The 8,552-nt window shown below is 38.3% G+C and overlaps 1 protein-coding gene across 1 annotated transcript in view; it reads left to right on the top strand.

Annotated features, from left to right (window-relative positions):
* Positions 1-552: 552 nt before the first annotated feature.
* svila (supervillin a) overlaps positions 553-8,552 on the top strand; it is a 50,882-nt gene continuing 42,882 nt past the window's right edge. The window contains exons 1-2 of the mRNA XM_025054449.1: positions 553-740; positions 3,555-3,621. The gene's annotated coding sequence lies outside the window, so the exon portion shown is untranslated. The remainder of the gene's footprint in view (positions 741-3,554; positions 3,622-8,552) is intronic.

The following is an 8,552-nucleotide window of genomic DNA, read 5'->3' as shown; positions in this document are numbered from 1 at the left end:
ATGTTTTTGTGTAAAAAATAGAAAATACTAACATTCACTATGGTAAACATGTAAATAATATAGTTAATGAAACAATATATTTACCTTCGCTGTTCAGTCATGTAAAGAAAAAGCAATTGTCAAGTTAAACAAACGAACTTCAAAATAAAAGCATTACATTATTATATATGGGAAAAGCGCGATAGCAGGGATATGATATAATTTATTGATAATTCTCTTAAACATCGACCCCGTAACCATCCCTACCTTACCAACATAATGTGCTATAATTTAAACAGTCTATTAGTTAGTTTCCCCCTTTTCTTCTTCTGTGGTGTTGGTATGAATCAATGTTTATTAGTTAGGTTAACATTGGCATGTTATATAATTTTGTAAATGTGTTATACATAATTAAAGTAATACGGTTAGCTTTGAATACTAGCATTGTTTAAATTGGACATTTAATGTGACCTCTTGTAACATTATTTATTTTCTCTGTTCCGTGAAACGGCGAGTCCTTGAGGTCCTTTATGTTGAAAACTGTACCAGAAGTCGTGCTGGGGTAGTTTGATTGGAACTTGACGGAAGGGAAGTTGAGCAGGAGCAGTAGTAGTGTCTGAGTAGTGTCACTGGGTTACAGTGAAGTGTGTGTGTACGCGCGTGTGTTTACTTGTGGGTCTTTAGGACTTTCCCCGAATTGTTGCGTGCAGGAAAGACCGACAACAGGGACACACAGTGCCGTCTCCCACAGGACAGCGTCGGTAAGTCAACGTGTGTCTTTGCAGTTTGTTATCAAACACGAGAAGAAACTTAAATATTTTGCAGCCTGGCTTCTTTGGGTGCGACTGGAGACAAAATGTTTGTTTAAGGTTAAGGTTTGTGAACGCACCATTCTGCAAAACACTGTCTTAATTGCACAGTTAAGGTGATGCAATTGTAAACATTAGTTTAAAAACATATTTATGTTGAACCTCGAGTCCCAGGTGAGTCCACCATCACCCGGCAGGTGGCGACTATAAACATCAACATCACCACAATCAGTGAAGGGGAAAATTCGTTTTCAGACATCGTGTCATCCTACAGAGCCAATGTCATAATAATAGACTGTTTTATTAGATCTGGGCGCCAGTTGCATATTGTGTTACAGTACGTGACATCCAACACCGGAGAAGACAAAGAAGTGGATTTTGTCTGGCGCTTGGAGCACAATTCCAAACTCAGTTCAAAAGTCCTGTTATTTAACGTTGCCATGCTTGTCCAGAGGTAAATGTCACTGTCAGAAGTCTATATTGTTAAATTAACCAGTAATGTAATTTGGCATGTTTTATAGACACTAGGCAGCAGTAGAAAATATATTGTTCCTTCATTACTAAAAAGCTTGGTATGTCTGTTTAGATTGTGAATTGAGGTAGTTGGGAATTGACTCACAACAATTGTTGTGTGTGACCGTACTAACATCCTGCAGTTGGTATTTGTTTTATTATTTTGCAAAGCACAATGATTGGCAGCCGTTTATGGCACATCTATATTTGCACAGCAGGACATGCTAAGTAGTTGTAGTAGTGGGAGCCAGGCCACACTACAGCTGAGTGAATACTGTACATATTTACTCTAATAATAACAACAACAACACAATATACTGTAAACAAGCGCTAAGCCACGTACACAGTCCAGTGCCTTCGTGTTTCCTTTCCTTCCTATTCAGCAGACAGTCAGGTGTTTGTAATCAGCCAACACAAATATCTTCTGTGCAATGACAAGAACTACTTCACTGATTATCCTCCACATTTCTGAATGAATAAATGTACTTAGCAGTCGATCCAATTGGGTGTGCAGCACTTCTTATGCTTGATCATGGTGCAGGGAAACACTGGTGGAGTCATTTTACATTGGTTTTCCACACTCCATATTTCCTGTAACATTGTTCTGTTTTCCCCTGAGTGTAATCACTTTTGCTGTGGTTTCTGTTACTCACCAAAGTTAATATTAATCTGATGCATTTTGAATATTTTGGCTACAATTCACAATGCCTTAAAAAACAGACACTTCCTCTCCTGAGTTGAATGTCACCTTATCATCCTGACCTTAAGGACCTCGGAGGCTGACCTTTCAAAACAAAAAAACACTCTGTTAAAACTGTGTGTCAGGCTTGAGTTAAACTTGAGTTGGAAATGATAATTAAGTTTGGATAAATAGTAGACCTTATTAATTGTGGGTTGATTTAGAGCACTTGGAGAGACCTCCTTAACTTGCTGACCTTTTAACCCCTTTCTCTGTGAAGATCACATGGTTTGGCTGGCTTGCCACTTGCGGTTGTGAGTGAGGAATCTATAAAGATATTAGTGTTAGCGCGGCGCAGGCTAACGTAAAAAAAACATAAAAGCATGGTCAAGTGCTGCAACTCTCCAGTTGTTAGCAAATCAGAAAACAACTTTCAGTGTTGCCACACATGAAGTTAGATTTAAGAAGAATGGAGGCTACTGGGATAAGCTTGCTAATTATTTTGCTTAAACACGATATAGGTGATATGATGATAGCCTTACTGTCACCGGTCCAAACGCAGAACAAGATATTAAAAATAACTTAAGGTTTGGCTGCAGTCTACTACCTGTATGATGTTGTGCATTCAAGTGCAAACAAAGTGCACAGTGAAACTTGGGTGTCTTTATTTGTTGAGAATGTTCCCATGCTCACCACCTTCTGTGTTTCACACATGAAAAACAGCCAGCCAGTGTCAGTTACATAAGCCTTTTGGGGGTTACATCATTGTTTTGTGGGCCTCCACTTTAGAGCACTGGGCCTTGGACGTCAGATGGGTCTGCCTCCTCCAATTGACCCCCGCCGTGATTAGGAGGGGGCAGCTATTGGAACCAGATGTTCATTGACTCTGTCCTGTCAGAACACATGAGTCAGTGCTGGTGGTGAAACATCACCTCACCTGTGGCCCGTACTGTAGATTTGCATTTGTTTTAAGTCTTGGATCTTAAGTTTTTGGACATGAGGTTTTGGGTGGGCTTGGTCGCTATGACAGTGAAGAGAAAACACGCAAAGTCAGAATGATTTATGGGACACCGACCCTCAAAACAGCCCCACCTCTTTTGTTCTATGAAATCAATCTTCCAGAAATGTACAAACTTTCAAGAAAACCTGCAGTAAACAAAGTAAAATGATTTTTTTTTTACATTAGGATGTTTCTGAAAAGAAAACACTTGCAATATTTGAAGTGGTATTTGAAAAGATAGAAGACATAGACGGTTTTTATGAATTAAATTTTTTTTTTCATAAACAAACTTTTCTTTATGCTAAAAATAAAAAGATATAGCTTAGATTAAAAGTATGACAATTACCCAATACTTTTTAATATTTTTAATTACGTTGAACCACCTAGAGCAGGCCTGGGCAAACTACGGCTTGTGGGCCAGATATGGCCGATATAGAGTATGTTTTCAGCTAACAATTGACCTATATTTCACCCTGACATCTATCCATGTTATTTCATATTGGCCTTACTGATATAATTCTAGTATATGTTAATGTTGAAGCACACTAGTGACAAAGTTAATCATTTGTTTCAGATCCTGGTGTCGAGGAGTGGGACAGAGGAAGGATCATATGAACTCTTTTGCCTTATTTCGACGTCTTGTAAGTACACGTTATCATCTACTGAAAGATTGGTCTAGGAATGAGAGACAGTGATTGTTCTTATTTAATCAGACTTGGGTTCAGTGACCTCAAAAACCCTGCATCTTCCTCTGTGTGACTAGTGCACAGATCAGCGGTCACAAGTTGTCAATCACCTAATGTGTAGCTATGAGGTGAGTCAACAACAGAGCCTGGTTGTACTGAAAACACTCCTCACTATGGTAACAGCTTCTCTGTGTGTGTGTGGCTTTGTGGTTCCCAACATTTGAGTTTTACATTGTTGTTGTTTTAAATAGGTCGGAGTCCTTCAGCTGTGTGGTTTTGATGGTAATACTTTTGCAGATGTTATTTTCTTTGTGGCGGCTTCTTTGGGAAAGATCCTTTTATTTTACATCAAAACTCAACCATTCACAAAGACTAGAACAACTAATTTACATTTAACCTGAACTTAACCTAAAGTATGCCTTTTGTTGGAAAAAAATATATATACACACATACATATGTATATACATGCATATGTATATACATATATATTTATGTATTTAAAACAATAATTGTATTTGACTAAATTACAAGTGGAATATATGAAATGGTCATACAGTACATATGTAGGATTTATTTTTATTTTCATGTTTTTAATTACCTGCTTGTGTATTACTGCTATTGTCCACATAACCACTCTTCTTCTGCCCTTCTGTTCTTCATGACTTCCATTCTTCTTCTCACCTGTATGGAAGTCTGTGTGACATCAATTTCTTCACGTGTGTATTTTAATAATTTAACCCGACAGTTAGAATCACGTGACACTTCCTGCCACTCAAAAGACAAACTTCCTGCTGTTTGTCCTGTGCATCCCACAATCTGCTCAAAAGATTCAGCTTCGGCTGTCGTGTTGACACAATAGGAGGTTTGTTGCCAAACATGCACACAAAACGCACGCATGTTCCACAAACGTGAGGGGTCTAATTGGTCCAGACAGTAAGTGCTCTGTGGTTGAAGAGAGGCCTCAATGGACTTGGATTCTGTTGACTAAAAAAGGCACGATTGAGTGAGTTTATTCTCACAATATTTAACAGCCATCAAGGTTTAGGTCTCTGAATGAGTGAGCTGAGCCAATAGAGTTATATTAACATATAAAGCAATGTGAAACAAAAAACATATTCAGTTTTGTTGCAGTTTCTCAGCATTTTTTTTTACTCAGAAGAACTGTTTAGCTTACTGGCCAACACTAACAGGAGATGATGTTACTGTTTTTTTTTCCTGATTGGCCAATAGGACATTGAAGGTCACGCTGTGCTCACTGAGCTCTTTCCTGTATCACACGGCATCTGTTTCATACAGTCCTTGCAATATTTTGTTTTTCAACCTTTGAATCCTTTTTGTTAAACAAATGTATTCATATATTGACCCACACATTGCTGCTGTTTGAAAAACAGGATTGATCACAGAAGCGCCAGCAACATTGTTTTTATACAGGGAACCCCACCCTCTGTAGTTTCCATTGGACGTCATCCTCACCACACTTCTTCCCATCAACTGGAACTTTAACCAAACCATATTAGATTTCACTGTTATTTCTAATCACTCTACAGACTAGAACTACAGCACACTTTATCTGCTGACATATGAGCTCAAGTCAAAAAAAGTATTTTTTTTCTTTTTATAGGTGATGTTACAAACTAAAAAATGTTTAGATGAGTCTAACAAATTTATTTTCTCTATCTTTACCAGAGCTGTGTTACCTAGTTACATAAGCACAATCACATTTGAAAGAAACATGGCTCACCTATAATACTACAAAGAGAGAATTCTTTAATGAAAACATCACATCCAATCAAAGCTAGATTTATTTGGTTACTTTCACAAATATTTTCCTCCATTGGCCTTTTCCTGCAGTCTTTGTTGTTAGGTCAAACTATAATCATGTCCCTCAACAATCTAATATAAATAAACACTACTCCAGTTCCTCCGTTTAAAACATGATGTGACATCACGGTTTTCCCTTTTTGAAATTAGTCATGTGTTTATGGTTCCTGATGAAGCTTGGAATCATGAAATAAACTGTAAATGACACGTGTAGAGAAAGTTTGTTCACAAGGACAGCGGTGCTAAATAGAGTCGTTGTGTTTGTTATAGGTTGATTTGAAAAGTCATTTTTCTCAGAAGGACAGTCTGACTGTGGAGTGTGGAGCCCCACGTGGCTTCAATCAGCATATAAAAATATGAGTGACATCTGTTGTTGAAAGACAAGGCCTTTGTCTATGTGTGTGTGTGGTTGTGTGTGTGCGGTCATGATGTGGGATGTTGTGTGGTTTCAGGTGTTGTTTCTCTCTCCCATGTTGTACTTGTTAGCACTGATCAGAAACAGGTGATGACTTGGACAGGAGTCATCACAGAGCGCCAGAGGTTTTGATTTATACAGTGTCGATGTGACATTACATAGTTAGGCAGTCGGGCACACACACACACACACACACACACACACACCTGCACCTGGTGCTGCTCATCACTGCTTTAAAGTAAGACTGGAGCTAATGAGTGGCCTTTTATAGGAAAGTATTCTTGCTGAATGCCTGATCAGTGAGTGTAGGTCTGTGTGTCAGAGTCCACTAATACACAATGACTGGTTATAGTTCATCTGATGAGACTAATGCAAAGTCTGCTCATCTGATTTTCAACACTATTGAATAAGGGCCTCACACGTTACTTCAGGTCAATGATAGTTCCTCAGACAGTTCTGTTGTTATTACTATTGTTAACTGATGTTGGGATCAGTTAAGCATTTTTTAAATTTTTTTCTTGCTGTTACAAACTAGAGATCGTAAGTTTTTTAACAATAACATAATGACTGTAATCACAGAGCTAATCAAATGTAATTTTTTTTTCTTCTTCTCTGATTAGGCTCTTAGCTCTTTTTAATATTGCCATTTTTGCTTCCTCTTGTGGATGGACATACCCACTCAGTGAATCTTTTCATCATGGGGTTACCACAGCAGTAGTTCACATGGTGATTTGGCACAGTTGGAATCTAACCCGGAGCTACTGCATGGCAGGCAAAAAAATCCTTCCACTTCAGCACCGCTGCCGCCGCCACCCTGACTTATGCAGTCATTAACGTCCAATAAAAGTGTGTTAATGTGCTGGGAGTCTGGTCTGGATGCTTAGGTGAAAAAGGGATCTGGTTTGTGTAACAGCAGTGTTTTGGCTGCTGAGTTAGTGGAGTAGACGTGTGGGTCATGGCAGTGATGGTGGAGCAGATACAGAGAGTTGTCACTAATGGCTGCTGTCAAGATAAAGTTTTACACAAATGATGTGCAACCTTAATTTATTGGTGGGGTTACAATTCAGTTGTGTTTTCATAACTTATTCATCACACCAATGATAAAAGCTGTGAACATAATTTTTTTCCTAGTGACTTTTTTCTTTTTCTGTCTTTGATGCACTTATATGTGCTGGACTGTCTATTTGTGGTCACTGGATCTGCGTTCTGCCCTGCTCTAAATGCTGCTCATTGGTAAGCTTTCAGGAGGTCCTCTAGTGTGTGTGTGTGTGTGTGTGGTCTGTGTAGCCGATGCTAAATTGTTTCCAGATCTCTGTGAGTTGTAAGTTGTTTGTTCAAATAATTTATTTATATTTATTTATTATAATTGATGTATTTATCAGTAGTTCTTAATAGGAATTTACAATGGTTAGTTCTGTTTTCATTTAAATTAATCTAAGTTATAGTACTGCACCTGATAAAATAAATGTCATAATTACTGTATACTGGCCCATCTCTTACTAGGAAAGGTTAAAGGGAGCTCCAGCGATTAACTGCGTATGTAACAAAAATAAAATCACCAAAACCCTTTTTCCACTTCTTTCACATCTTAAACTAATATTTATTAACTGAGTTTTATTAACCAGTCCCTCTGGTCTCACAAGTTTGGCCTTCATGCTGCTCGCTCATCCATGTCTGTCTTTATTTTGCTCTTTTACTGTTCTAAATTTACATATTTATTTACATATTTATTCTACCCACAGCTGATAGTTTGGTGGTGAAAAGAAGGCAGAGGGATTTAAAAGCAAAACATCTTTCTAGATTTTTTTTTTCTGCAGCCTGGGCCATTGTTGTGGTCTATCTGCAAGTGTTTATGTAGAAAACAAGAGGGTAGTTTTTGTGTCCTCGGTGTTCTGTGTTGTGCTGACAGTTCAGTGTGTTTTGACTGTGTTTGTATGTTAACGATCAACAGCAATCCACAGTTGCCCAACGAGTTCTAGATGAAAATCACGTTTGCGATGGCAGTTTTTTCAAGCTGGTCTTTGGGAAACCAATGTTTCCACTTTGCTAATTACCTTTGGAGCGGCTAAATACCATTGTTTTCCACTTGGATCCAAAGAACAAAGCTCCAGCACAGAGCCTTAGAGCTTGGCCCCGTGCCTACAACTGCACTACAACTAGAAAAAGTAAAAAAATCACCTTGTTCCACAGCTTTCATGACATAAGTTGTTGAGTTGGTGTCAACTGCTGGTTTTTCCTTGTTCTGAACAGGAGAGGGCGTTGTTCCCTTATAAGGAGAATAAGCTAAACGTCACTGATTCTGCTGCACTTGTAAACAATCTGCCTTGTTCCATTTTTCCCACACTTTTTCCTCTTTGTGTGTCCTTTGTTCAGTGTCAGGCATAATCACTCGTCTCTGTGTGTTAGACCTGGTCCGCTGTTAATGTTTAAACTGTGAGTTGACAGCACTGTAAGAACTTTACTTAGACTTTGTTGCATTTTTGTTTAATTTTTTTTAGATGACCAGTAGGTAACAGGTGGATTAGGTTCTTTTTAGTGGAATACATAAGTTCGGCTTTTGTCAAACCTGTAGTAATCGTCACAAACCAGCATGGTCCTGATGTTATCTCTTTCTTTGCAAAAAAGTTGAGTGTCTTTTTCTCTTTTTTTT

This window comes from Cynoglossus semilaevis, chromosome 3 (genome assembly GCF_000523025.1).
Source record: "Cynoglossus semilaevis isolate Cse_v1.0 chromosome 3, Cse_v1.0, whole genome shotgun sequence".
NCBI classification, from domain to species: domain Eukaryota; kingdom Metazoa; phylum Chordata; class Actinopteri; order Pleuronectiformes; family Cynoglossidae; genus Cynoglossus; species Cynoglossus semilaevis.
This window is presented reverse-complemented; position numbering and strand designations above follow the sequence as displayed.